A 14147-nucleotide genomic window follows, 5' to 3' on the forward strand; every position below is an offset into this window, starting at 1 on the left:
CTGGAAATAGTCTTTTGAACTACAAAGTGCAAATTCATCCACTAAGTAGAAATATTGCATTGTGATAGAAACAGAGGCCTTGCAATTCTGTGCAACATTGCACACTCAGGTGAGAATTATCAGCAATTATTTCTTTTCTCGGGTAGACTTATTTCCATTTTTTTTTTTGATTGAGCTGTTTAAATTGCCAGAAACACTTCAATAGAACCCATCCCTAAGAGGCAGTAGAATCACTGATTGATCCCGCTCTCCTCAAGACCAATCGATGATTTTATTTTGGTGGCTTGGGTATTCAGACTGTGCCACTTCTGGACTCTACTTCCCTAATCATCTGTTCAAGGTGAAAGATGGAGATAAAGGCCCAAAAGACCTTTTATCCTATCTATTTTGATTTCTCATTGTGTGGAGCGCTGTGGTTCAAGAATCATAAAATAAAATAAGTTTATGAAGTACTTAAAAGATGTAGGTCAGAAAAACACAAAGAATAGTGTGGAAAAAAGGGGATCTTTCAAATTCAAGAATTTCCAAATACTCAAAACAGACATTTACCATTTCTACTTAAGATCTTTTGTCACCACAAGACATTGATGGTAGAGCTAATGTTGCTCTTGACAGATAAACGGGATGCTTTTCAGTCCATTGGCCTCCTATAGAAAATGCCCTGCCCAGAATGCCTCAAAATTGTTTATTTTCACACAGCGCTTGTGTCATGTGCCAGATACGTGGGAAACTGCAAACGGGCGGGTTTCACAATGCGCTTTTCCGCATCAACCGCATTGAAAGTGCTTTCCCATGTTGCCTCATTCACACACAAATGAATAAACATCACTGAGATTGTAGTTTCTGCGGTTCAAATTTGAAGACTGATGTGAACTTGGATTACATGAAGACTGAATATTTCAAAAGGCGAGATATTTAGTGTCAAAAAAAGCTTCTGAAGATCTCCAGTACTGACCCCAAGCCCAGAACAGCAAGTTTTGCACCGCAAAGGTGGTCCATTGTGGTGACCCCTGATGGGAGAAAAATGCTTTGAGGGGAAAAAGACTCATAACGTTATTCAAATATGACACTCTATACGACTGTAGGTTGACCGTTTTCCCAAGTCCTTAGCAGCCATATTAAAAGGTACCAAAAATGTGATGTAACAATTACAGAAGCGAATATTAAATATTTTTTCAGCTTTTGAGCCTTAAATGTTTTGGGATATTCTATAACAGTTCATCTGCGGGTTGATCTGCTTTGGTGGACTGAACCAAACGCAATTGCCACTGGACTCTCGGTTATCTGGTGTAGGTTACTGCCCTACGCAAACATAAGAATCGGACACCAGGGCTGCCGATTGAAGGCGGATGCGAAGCTCGAGTGTACTGGTACTGGCCATTATAACTTCATATGTTCTGGAGATAATTACCACAAGATGCTGCGTTGCATTTGGTTACGAGAGGAAGCCAGTGTCACGTTCTGCTGTCAGTAACTCAGACTGAGAATTCCTGTTGAGTGTCACTCGGGATTCTGTTAGGCCTTCCAAGTGACCTTGGCTTTGCGCTCCACCTCAGTCATATCTGCTCAGGGATCATTACACTAAGCGCCACGGGCTGGTGTGAGTCCAACTGCAAGACTCTGAAACCCAACTCACTTAAGTGAAAACATATGTCAAACTCTCTTCCAACAAAGGAAGCAAAACGTGCCCCCCCAAAAAACATGTTATCCCCAGATGATTCTTTTACCAAAATGCAGCACACTTACGATAAAGACAATGGGGAGTCAAATTACCCTGCTTGCGCTCATTATGTCGGTCTCCATAGTATCTCCCTACGATTAAGTTTCGTAGAGCCCTCTTTATGGACATATCCAAAAGAAATGACGGTACCTAAAAGGATAACAGCTGTTTGCATAGGGCACACAACTTGAGAATTTTACTCACTGCTTCAGCGCAGGCTGCTCTGCATGTGCTGACAGCAACAAGTGCTTTGTTTTTTTTTTCTTCAACCAATCAAGTCCAAAAAAATAAAGACTGGATGAATAAACAGTGTGTCATTTTGGACTGTCTGGATAACTGAGGGAAGCTATGGGGATGTTCTTAAGCCCCGACACCGAATATTGTCCCTCCAAACCTGCCAAGGGAAACTTAAAAATAAGCACGCCACATTCTGCATCCTGATTCAGCTGATTGTTCTATTTCACATCTCTCAGCTCATGACACAGCTTCCTTCCTTCCTTCCCAGTTGCTCCTGACTGCATGTCGGTAGATGAGGTAACAGTGTGAAGCGCTTTGAGTACTGAAGGCAGAAAAGCGCAACATACGTAGCAGCCCATTTCCCATGAATGTAATATTAATCCTGGTGTTTTCAAACAACGATTGCTACTTATGGGCACAGTCCTTGCTGCAAGACATATTAACAACCTTTGTTTTGCATCCCAAAAGAGTGCTAATACTGTAATTGTGGTTTTGGGGCGAGTCTCTAACTTGGGGGACTTACTGTTGGGTTTCCCGCCAACACCACAGGCTTGTTTTGTCCTGACTAGCCTGTTTCATGAAATGATGAAGTCTTCACAGATGTGAAGCGAAACCGTTTCCACGACAAGCACAACATTCCAGTTACGGTCGTTCACTGTTCTGAGAATGAAAGGTGGTTGAAGGAGAATATTTCCAGGCATACGTGCTGCATAATCTAATGATATCTCAAACTGTGCAAGAACTGAATGGAAAAAATTTACTTGTTAAAGTATTTAAGAGAGGTCCCGGAGGTTTATTGTTGTGGTTAACGTTTACAGTGTTGTGGAACTGGAATGCATCATACATCAGACAACTGTTTCTAAAATGTTACCTCATGAGATGGGGGATCTTCCCCAGACTATGACTGGTAAAATGTTAAATTAATGTACTGGAGGTCATTAGATTGTGCAGTTTAATGACATTCTCTAACATAACTTTTTTTTTTCTTCAAGCAAAACTATCGCGGATGGGGTGTAATCACTTGAATATATAAACGTTTCTTCAGGATTAAAATGTACGAGCGAAAGCCGAAAGTGAATTGTGGCAGCATGAGTTACAATTATATGATGTAAAAGGCTTCAAAAGTGTTACATGTTATTTTCACTTACATTACATACTCCTTTGAATTAGTTGTGGCTCAATTTAAAAAAATGGTTTTCATCTGAGGCTTATTTTGTATTGTTAATTAATTAATCAAATAATCTTGCATTATTTTAACATTTCCTAAACTTAGAAAATGTATTAGTTGGCTCCATTGAGGAATCCTCATGAATTGGGGGATGGAAAAAAAGTGAATGTAGAAATGTGTGATTTGAATTTTTCCTGTAATTAATTTACCAAAGTGAGAGTGATTAATGGTCTGAAACACTGAAAGCAACGCTTGCAGAGCGTGCAATGAACACCGCGGCAGCCTTACAATAATTTCCGAGGTTAATCCCACACTAAATAGGCTTTGACTTGCAACAATTTGTTCTCATCATTAGATGTAATCAGCGTGCAGGAACCAGTGGCCACTGTCTCCTGACATCAATATAGAGAGTTACTATTGATTTGTGTGCCTTGATTCAAAAGTGCTCATTTCAGATGTAATTTTATTGTGTCGACTATGGTGGTGTATTTTGACTTGTTCATGAAAATCAAGCTGCGTTTTCTTAAATGTTCCCACGCGGAAAAGGTTAGCATTGATGTTCTATTTATAGTGCTCCTCTTACTGCAATTGTCACCTGGAGAAAGGAGCAAGGAATGACTGAGGAAAAGAAAGTCAATAAATACAGGCTGTTGTGATAAACACTCCTTTGTGTATTTGGCGAGCCACTCGAGCATCCTGAAAGACAGATTTATCAAAGGTGAGCAGGGAAAAATTCACCTCTCTAGAAATCGATCCACTCATTTTTTTTTCTCCAGGGTCATATTAACGACAGTATGAAGCATCACTACAACCAGCCAATCAAGAACCTGAAGTCCATTCAACTCAGTCATTTTTTTCTATAGCGCTTTTCCTCATTAGACTTGAGCTGGAGGCTATCACAGCTGACAATAAATGAGCGGCGGAGTACGAGAATGGTCACCAGCCAATCACATGGCACAAACAAACATTCACACCATTTGTTTTTTTTTTTTATTTTCGCTGATGAAAAATATAACATTGGGCCACTGGGTATCTGTTATTTGCTTTAACTGCAACCACATTTGGTTTATTACACTACATGCTGAACTGGTTAGCATTTACCCAGTGCTTTAAATGTTAAGTGGTACTCCCATATTCAACTCTTGTCAGATAAATTAGGCGGTGGGTAGCAGATCATTATGTTAATTCATTAATAGGTAATAATATGTTAATAAACACCTTATTTGGTCATTTGATCAGCAGTCTGGTCATTCTTGTTCTGTGCAATTATTGCTAGCAACAAGTGAATCAGAAGCGCTAACGCTACTGTTAGCTTGCTGCTCTGAACGTGCAATATTAACATGTGACATCATCATCAGTCTAGGTTCTCTTTGGACCCTTTTGGAGCCACACCAGCATTTATTGGTTGAACTGTTTTCAACCCTTTTTCTGACACACACTCGACTCGTGAGACTGCCGCGCAAGGGACAGGAGTGTGGAGCCTATCAGTCATTGTGCAAGCGAGCCAGTAAAATGACGGTTTGGATCGGATCACGGCTTTGAGTCGGATTTAAACACAGAAAGTGAATGATGTCTATATCATTGAAAAGAAGAAAAGACAAAAAAGACAAGCATCTGATCTATGATTTTGCAACGCTGCCCGAGGTGCATAAGATTATTTAGCCCTGTCCACGGTGAAGTGCTTATATTTTCGATTCCTATTTTGAACCAATCTACAGACAGCAGCGAGTTTTGCCACACCTTTCAGTAATAGTGATATCAATAAAATACACTACATAAAGAAACATTATGCCTTGTCATAATAATAATAATAATAATAATAATAATATTCCCTTTATTAGTCCCACAATGGGGAAATTCGAGATTCGAACCCAGGCCTCCTGGGGAGACTGGGTCCTGAACGCGGCGCCTTAGACCACTCGGCCATCCTGGCATCATGCTCTTCCTCCAATCTTTTAATTTTGCAATCAGCGCTATCAGTGCAGCCTAGCCATCAATTCTAACTGGGCTGAGAGTGGCTTTGGGAAACCAATACAAGACCGTGGTGGGGGTTGGGTGAAAGGGAGTGGCAAGATGTCCTTGTCCAAGGGAGAAACACACACACACACATTTGCTTCCGACTCTTGGCACTATGCATTGTTGGAGACAGATTGCATAGCACAGCTTCAGTCTGCTGCAATTCACATCCCAAAGCAACAGAGATAAATGATTCATCTACTGAAGCAGTGAGGCTGCAACATCATCCTCCCTGGGAGAACGCAACTAGGAGGAAGCTGTGCGCTGTGGATCAAGTAGTAGAAAAATAGTAGTCATGGAAGCCTTCACACAAGGGGGGGTGAACACATGGAGTCAGTTAATAGTCTTCTTTTGGGGATGAACTGGACAGACTGTTGACTGTGATTTAAATACATTTCCCTTTTTTGTGTGCTTTATATTCTGATTCTCTAGCAGCATTCCGGTTTTCCCTACCGTCGTATCCCTCCCTAGTATCCCCTTTTTTGCCAGTCAGTCATCTCTATGCGTGCTTCCCAGCTGTCTCATCTTGATGTATTTGAATATTTACTGTACAATTTATTATACAATGGCACCTACCTCATGCAACACCAGCACTTCCGCGCAAAGCATTTTGGTGAGTCAACGGCAATCAACGGATGTGCAGTCCAGTGCAAAAAGGACGTAGACTCTACTTTTTTGCAAACAGCAACTGTTACAATTCAATTTGAAGTCATAACAAATTGAATATAAACTTACAAAGAATCGACATCAGGATAAACTTTATGAAGTGTTTTTTTGTTTTAGGTGTATTTTGACTCTCCTCCAATTATTCTTAAGAACAAATGAAGCACAATAATGTAACAACAGCAATTAGATTATGTTTAACTTCACATGCCACCCTCACAAATTAAAAAAAAGCACATCTGGTGAAGAGAAATCAGAAACTGTTAGCAATGGTGAATGCAAAAATGAAAAAGAACCTGCAAGGTGATCAGACGCACCTCCATCCATTCAAATCAGATCAAAATAAATATTAAGAATGCCGAAGCTGTGCTTGTCTCATTCTGATAAAATTCTTCCACTGGCAACATCACTTTTGTCACATTTCACTTAATATTGGACTCAATACGGTCGCCTCGATCGTCTCGATAATAAGTGTATCAGCTCAGAACCTCAGACATCTTGGCATTGGTTCTTCTCCAAATGAAGTTACCTTGCAAACTCATAATTATCCGGTCAAATTGTTGCGCAAGATGTGATTCAGCCATGAACATATTATTAATTGAATAACAATTCATCACATTTGTGATAGTCAGACCGATTTCAAGACCGCGTCATCTTCATCCTCGCTCCATCCATCTGAGAAATCTCCATAGCAGATGTCATTCCCTATGTCCCATTTGTTTGGCTGGCAAAAGGGAAAATGTTAACTTTTATGATAATGAACACAACAAAGTCATCAGGCGGGCCTTTTTAATATGCAGTTGCTGTGGAAACTCCAGGCTAATATCTTCTGCCAAGCATATCAAAATAAGATAAAGAAGAGAAGAAAACACAAGAGAACAGCCTCCAGGCACTATTTTGCCTGTTGACACACTTGAGAGGTGAAGCGTCGCCTGGTGCTATAGTGAAGGCAGTGACAGCTCCTGTAGAAGTGCGAATACAGAAGTGGTGGAGACCGAGGCAGTGGGTGGAAGAGGGTCGACGACAGTTTTACGCGTGTCATCAGCCATCACGCTGACACGTGACAAAATCATGCAGTTATTTGACCTTCAAATAACACCATTTGGATGCTGCAGCAATTTGGATGATAGTAGGAGACCCAAGAATACTTATTTTAGTGTTCTATGTGGGTGGATATATTAACAGGAAAGGTCAGAACAAAATGGCAACTTTCACTCTTGCTCTTGTTAGTTTCATAAAAATATGGCTCACTTGTAACAAAAGCACTTCAGCTGTACACCAGTGCAAACAACAACCTCACAACTAATTGTTAAAGTTCCTCTAAAGTGAAAATATATCGCTTCAAAATTTGACAAATCAAAGATCAACCCTGACAAAAATTGGGATGATAAAAAATATGACCAAGGATCCAAAATGAGGCTTCACACATCCGAGTTGCCAATTGAAGTGGCGACTCTTATTCGCATTAAAGATTCGGCGCGGTAGAGGCACACAGACTTGACAGTGGGGAAGCCGAAAACGACTCGCTGGAGCCCATGCAGAAGATCCAAGCGTGAAAAGTATGTTGATGAGGAACTGCAACAACACCCCCACGGGTGTATGGTATAAAACAGTGCAGGGCGCTCACAGCTCACTGCTGTGAAGTGAGCACTTTGAGACCTCCTTCCAGCCTGTATGTGTGTGTGTGAATCCTATTCCAAATTCCAATCCACCACCCATAGCTGTGTCGCAGACAGCTGTTGTCAAATTTATGAATGAACCACAATGAGATCCACCAGAACACATACTGCGCATGGTGCTCGGAATCTATCTGCCTGCATTGTGATCATATCTATATCTTTGCTGCTGTAACACCTCAAATTTCCCCATTGTGGGACTAATAAAGGACATCTTATCTTATCTTATCTTATCTTATATTCACCAAACAAATTCGCCTAACAGCACCAGCACCACAACTCAAGATGGTCATAAATTTTGTGTACTTTCAGCCAGCCAAATTGTCAGGTGTGCTGTGGAGGTGAAAAAAAAAACCACTCTAGGCAGCATGGTCTGCCAAATTCCTAAACACGCTAAACTGAGCTTGCGCAGGCACGAAAATCAAGACACATGTGGAAATAGAGCCCTTTGACTCAATGCTCATCAGTCAAAACCGAGGGATTACCGTAAAGTCATAACTTTAAAGGTGTGTCACAAGAGAGATACACCAGAACACTCAATGTCACGCGTAGGTTTGGCCGTTTATCCATGTGGGGGGAAGAGAAGACAGTTCATTACATGCTCCAACATTTAATGCACCTTTTAAAAGGTGCTGTCACTTCTATTCCACATGTTCATCTTGTGGTTGGCTGCGGCCACACCACTTGGTTCCGCAACAGTTTGCTGCTATGAATCAATCAAAGGACGATTCTTCAATACGACTCCACGGGGAAATTGTTCATGAATGCTGCACGCAGCTGCATGTGACCTAAGTGTTACCATTGGCGCGGTTCTCAGAGATCGCACTGACCCAAGGTTATATTGACAGAGTGACTGCATGTCTACATCTACAGCTGCTGGTTAACCGTGTTTTAACTCGGGAGTCCGAGGCATTTTTCCTGTCATGATATGAGACTCCTACAGAACACAATTGCAATATTGTAAATTAAGCCTTAGCCTACAGCCTTTAAATAAAGCAACTGAGTTCTGTTTCCGTTTCCAAAAACTAAACAGAATGTCTGAAGAACATTTTGCGAGCGATTCGTTACTAAAATGCACACCAGACAGCCTCGGATGGGAGGAGATGATTTGAGAATGAGAGTCGTTGATGCACGAATGGACAGATGGATGGACTGTGGATCTAATTTGCCCACTTCCTAACTTGGCCTCTATGTAATCAGAGTCTGAGACGGGCTGCTTGGTGCTTTTGGCATGACCGCTGGCCACAAGAACATCTACAGTGTGCACACAATGAGCAAAAACCGACAAACACACACTTGTGACTTTGATAGTGCAATAGAAGTGAGGTGTTGATAAAAAACTTGTTGGATCGCACAATTCTCTAATGTTGTCCTACAGGAAATAGAGGCTTTGATGGCTATACTTAGATTTATGTTTTCATTTTATTTTTAGTAATGTCTCTTCCTCCAAATCTATTTGCCATTTGATTTGCTTCTACTGCCAGCATGACTGCAAAGAAATGCAGATTCCAGTTGATAACAGATAGCTGCTCAAGGTAAAGAAGTGTCAAACTAAAGAGAAAGTTATTTTTGATATACAATGTGTATTTTTAAAATGAGAGTATTCAAGTATTATTGAGTTAAAAACTCAGAAAATGGCTAAGAGGAAATTAATTATCGGTATAAGTCGGACCAACACCCAAAGGACGGACTAAGCAAGGCCGGAAATGGGTTTTTGTCCGTCTGTATCTTGTGCAAAGAATTCTCTCTGTCTCCCTCTCTCTCTCGCACGAGGGAAGAAGCAATTGAGAGTCATAATAAGCATCTAAAGTTGGCTTTTATTTGCGCAAAGGGATAAAGTTCAATAAATACAGCCATCGCTACAGTGCAACAGCGGTCTGAGCTCATCTCTCTGTGACTTTGCCTCATGTGACAAGAGTCTGATAAAGGTTCCGGTACAGCATGCTCCCAGCATGCTTTGCGGCACTAAGGATGTGAATAATAGCATTTTAAGTGCACATTTTGTGTCAATTAAAGTAGTAAGCCAGTATGCTATTCAGTTTGCTGTTGTGTTATAAAATAATTTTAGTTTTGATGTGACACCGTGATCACGACTGACGTGTTGACTAATGACTTTCGTACATCTTGTTATTGTAGGACTGTAAGTCACTGAAAACGTGTTCTGTTGCTTACAATAATAAAAGTGCAATTGTCTCTGACTTCTTCGTGGGCGCCACAATATAGATAATATCCCGTGAAGACCCGCGGCTTGTCCAAAGCGGCCAAGGTATAAATCCCTTTTTATGGTTAATTTAGCTATTGTGGCTTTTATTCAGTTGTGTTTTGCAGTCCAGAAATTACAGTCAGTCAATGTGAAAAGGAAATTAGCCATCGAATGAGTTTTAATTATTTTAATTTAATTATTTGAATTATGAAACCTCTGGCGTTAGCCTCGTCGTGCACAGTTGTTTTTTTAGGAGTTAGGACGGAAGGGTACTATGCAAATGAAAATGATAAAAACTACCTTTGGATAACGAGGAAATTGCTCTTGCAATAGAATTTAGAAATAAAACAGAATTCCATCTAGAATAGAACTGCAGTCTCTCACAATATCATTCAACACAAATGTACGGAGTTGATTGCATTACAGTATCGAAATAAACTCCACTCAAATGTGTTGCTTAACTATAAACCAGTGAGTCCCAACAATTGTGATTAACATGTTTCTGTGCCACGCGAGATCATCAGGATTGCTCTGGGGAAATGATCTTATTCCATTTTCACTAAAAGTGCATAAAAAAGAAAAAAAAATCACCTATTTACTACAAATAGAGTATCTTATGTCATTTATATATGCCAGTGATGTATTTTCGCAAGCAGAACACTTAAGTGCTCTCCACTAGATAGCAGAATGTACAATTAACCTTAGGGGTCATCAACCTTTTTGAAAGTGAGAGCTACTTCTTGGGTAGTGATTATTATGCACTATCGATGTGATAAACACTTCAAAAATATCCAATTTGCTCAAAATATCTTCAGTAATATTTTCATACTGTTAATAATGAATGATATTCATTCACGTTGTGTTTGGATTTACTCTCTGCACTTTATCATAAGTTTGCTATTTTTTTTAGTGCTGTTCAAATTTACAGTGAATGTAATTTATGCCCTAGAGTATATAGTGTCCTTAATGTACCTCACCATGCATTTGGAAAAGTAGCGAACGACCGAGGGTCACTAGAAAAAAATTATAATCCTTGATGCAATGTGCGGGCACCAAAAGGCTTACAGTGCTTGTTTGAATTGATTTAGCTAAAATAGTCATCTGAAACCTATATTTATCAGAGGCGGTCCATAAGCTAAATTTGATCTGGTACATTATGTGACAGTAAAGACGCAATTAACAGCATGCCCTTCCATTGTTCAACTTTGTATTTTTATATATATTTGACAGATGAGTGAATTATATTGCCCGGTGTCCATTAAATAGATTTGTGAGCAAATTGAGTCAATATCATTATTACAATATACCGGCCACTATATTTTTCTTTGGTGGTGTCATGCCGTGAGATTTTTCTAATGCAAAATTATAAGCCCTGGGTCCATACGTAAAGTGGGAAACAATGAAATCTAGTCTATAACTACAACATTCAACACAAATGTACTACAAATGTATTTTCAGCTTGCTTCCATTTCAGACACTGTTCACCTTTTATCTGCAATAAACGTGTTGCTTCAGCTGCCCACCACTTCTCCGGCTTCCACTTGCACACAATGCACAGCGTGCACAGACCTCCTGATGCCTGTGAGGCGCCCACGTCAGCCCCCTCTGCCACACCCGCGAAAATACACACACACCATCTTCAATGAGCTCATTACATGATCATCTTCGGCTTCAAAGTCTAAAGGGGCACGGTAGAGAAATAAATGATTCATCGCGGCAAGGTGATGGAGATGGAGGAGAGCAGAGATGCTACGATTAGAAAGGTGCACCTGCTGACATGCGGCTTCTGCACACTGGGCCTAATATGCATGAAATATAAAGATGTGCTGGTTACATCAACGCCGTGATGCACAACATAGTGGGCGCATTAAACGTGTCAACGCCCTCTGTCCCTTTGCAAGGGAGACAAAGCGGTGCCTGTGCAAACCAGGGCTGCAGCTGGCCCTGAAATGCCATTTGGAGGCGGCCAAACGCGGCGTGCACCTGTTCAGCTAGCGCACAAAACAAATGCAGTCAGCTCGCAAGTCGTACCTGTGGTGGTGCCAGGTTCGGGTGCCAAGCGTCAGTGCCGGATGCGGAACATGGAGATAGCGGCGAGTATGCAGAATGCCGCCCGGTACAGCGCCTTCTTCTGCCCGGGGGAGATGATGCCCTGCAGGCGGGGACAGCAAGCAACCACGAGCCGGCGAGAAAGGTTTCGCCGAACCGAGGAGGGGGAGGAGGAGCGGGGAACTCCTAACGTCGTGCGTGATGTGCGTGAGCGCCACTCAGCATTTGCCACGCAGCATCTCGTCGTCTTGTCACCTTTACTTTTTTTTTTTTTTTTTACCGGACTAGTTTTACATTTCGCGCCCAAATGCTGGAAATATAATATCCATAGCAACAAACAAAACATGTATACAAATTGTAAAATATATTTTTGATTTTATTATTTTTTAATAGGGAAATTTAAACACATATAAGATAAGATGTCCTTTATTAGTCCCACAATGGGGAAATTTGAGGTGTTACAGCAGCAAAGATATAGATCACACAGAGTCGGCGGCGTAATGTAGCCGTAAATGTATAACATTAGCAGCAGACATTCAGAAAAAGCATGCAAATATACACAGTATAAAGGTATTTAAGTGTAAGGAAACACTCCTAATGTTTGTCCATTATACGGAGGGGGAAACGCTGTAATGATAAAAACTACTGAATGATTGAAAATACTGCAATCATAAAAATATTGCAATGATAAAAGTACTGTAATGGTAAGAGTACTGAAATGATAGAAAAGTACTGCATGATAGAAAATACTGCAATGGTAAAAGTACTGTAATAGTAAAAGTACTGCAACGATAGAAAAATACTGCAATGATGAAAGTACTGCAATGGTAAAAGTACTGCAATGGTAAAAGTACTGTAATAGTAAAAGTACCGCAATGATAGAAAAATACTGCAATGATAAAAGTACTGCAATGATAAAAGTACTGTAATAGTGAACATCCTGCAGTGGTAGAAATACTACAGTGATAGAAGTATTGTAATAAGAATACTGTAATGGTAAACAAAATACATCATTGGTCAATATTTAAGTACACCCTTGGCTGAAAGTACAGTAGTAGTTAATATTGCATCCTAGGACTGCACAATTGCACTAATGTCCTCCCGTTTGTAGGCCTGACCCAATGTTCTTGTTAAAAAGTCTGACAGCAGTCGGCAGGAAGGAGCGGCGAAATCTCTCTTTGGTACAGCGAGGGTGTAAAAGTCTGTCACTGAAGGAGCTGTAAAGTGTTCTCAGAGTGTCATTGAATGGGTGGGCTGGTTTGTCCAGCATTGATGACAGTTTTGCCGTCATCCTTCTGCCCCCCACTGAGTCCACAGAGTCCAGGGAGCAGCCCAGGACAGAGCTGGCCCTCCTCACCAGTTTGTCCAGTCTCTTTTTGTCTCGGCCCGAGATGCCTCCTGCCCAGGAGACCACTCCATAGAAGATGACTGATGAAACCACCGAGTCATAGAAGTTCCTGAGGAGTGTTCCCCGAACGCCAAAGGACCTCAGCCGCCTGAGTAGGAAGAGTCTGCTCTGACCCTTCCTATAGAGAGCGTCTGTGTTGTCGCTCCAGTCCAGTTTATTGTTCAGATGAACACCCAGGTACTTGTAAGTTGAGACCCTCTCAACGTCTGTTCCCTGGATATTTACTGGTGCAGGTGGAGAGTGCAGACGCTTGCGGAAATCCACCACCAGCTCTTTGGATTTCCCAGCGTTGATTTGGAGGCGGTTCTGCTGACACCAGTCCACGAACCCCTGCGTAACCCCTCTGTACTCCCGATCGTCATCGTCAGTGATGAGGCCGACAATCGCAGAGTCATCAGAGAACTTCTGCAGGTGACAGGTTGTGGAATTGTATTTGTAGTCCGAGGTGTAGAGGGTGAACAGGAAGGGAGCCAGCACAGTTCCCTGCGGCGCTCCCGTGCTGCAGAGGAGCACGTCAGACACACAGTCCTGTGTTCTCACGTACTGTGGCCGGTTTGTGAGGTAGTTGTGAATCCATGTGATGAGGTGGTGGGCCACTCCCGCCTGCTCCAGCTTGTCTCCCAATAAGGCGGGCTGGATGGTGTTGAAAGCACTTGAGAAATCAAAGAACATGATCCTCACCGTGCCCCCCGCCTTCTCCAGGTGATATCCTCACGTAGCGACCAAAATCTTATGTATCTTAAATATATTGCATAAATGAACGAAACACATGCAATTATTTTAATATGAACTACACATAATATTCACCGTTGTGACTGTTCCACAGCTGATTTGTATAAAATGAACAAAGCATTTTTAACCAATCCTAAAGAATCAGGCATTATGTTTGCAGATATAAGCTACATTTAGCGTTAAACAGAAGCGATTATGTTTACTGAGTGGTAGTGTCAAAAACATCTACATATCTGCAAATGGCATCTCAGTTTGTTGTTTTTTGCATGTTTACT

General features: G+C 41.3%; 1 protein-coding gene across 7 annotated transcripts in view; it reads right to left on the bottom strand.

The window, feature by feature from the left end:
• The window catches only part of LOC148340228 (band 4.1-like protein 1), a 41564-nt gene extending 29633 nt beyond the window's left edge, over window positions 1–11931 (bottom strand). For 4 of the 7 annotated variants that reach the window (XM_088290538.1, XM_088290541.1, XM_088290539.1 and 1 more), the window contains exon 1: window positions 11715–11931. The gene's annotated coding sequence lies outside the window, so the exon portion shown is untranslated. The remainder of the gene's footprint in view (window positions 1–11714) is intronic. The other 3 variants (XM_088290543.1, XM_088290542.1, XM_088290540.1) reach the window with 2 other exon arrangements.
• Window positions 11932–14147: the final 2216 nt, after the last annotated feature.

This window comes from Idiotropiscis lumnitzeri, chromosome 3, assembly GCF_059441095.1.
Source record: "Idiotropiscis lumnitzeri isolate Australia: NSW breed Sydney's pygmy pipehorse chromosome 3, RoL_Ilum_1.0, whole genome shotgun sequence".
NCBI classification, from domain to species: domain Eukaryota; kingdom Metazoa; phylum Chordata; class Actinopteri; order Syngnathiformes; family Syngnathidae; genus Idiotropiscis; species Idiotropiscis lumnitzeri.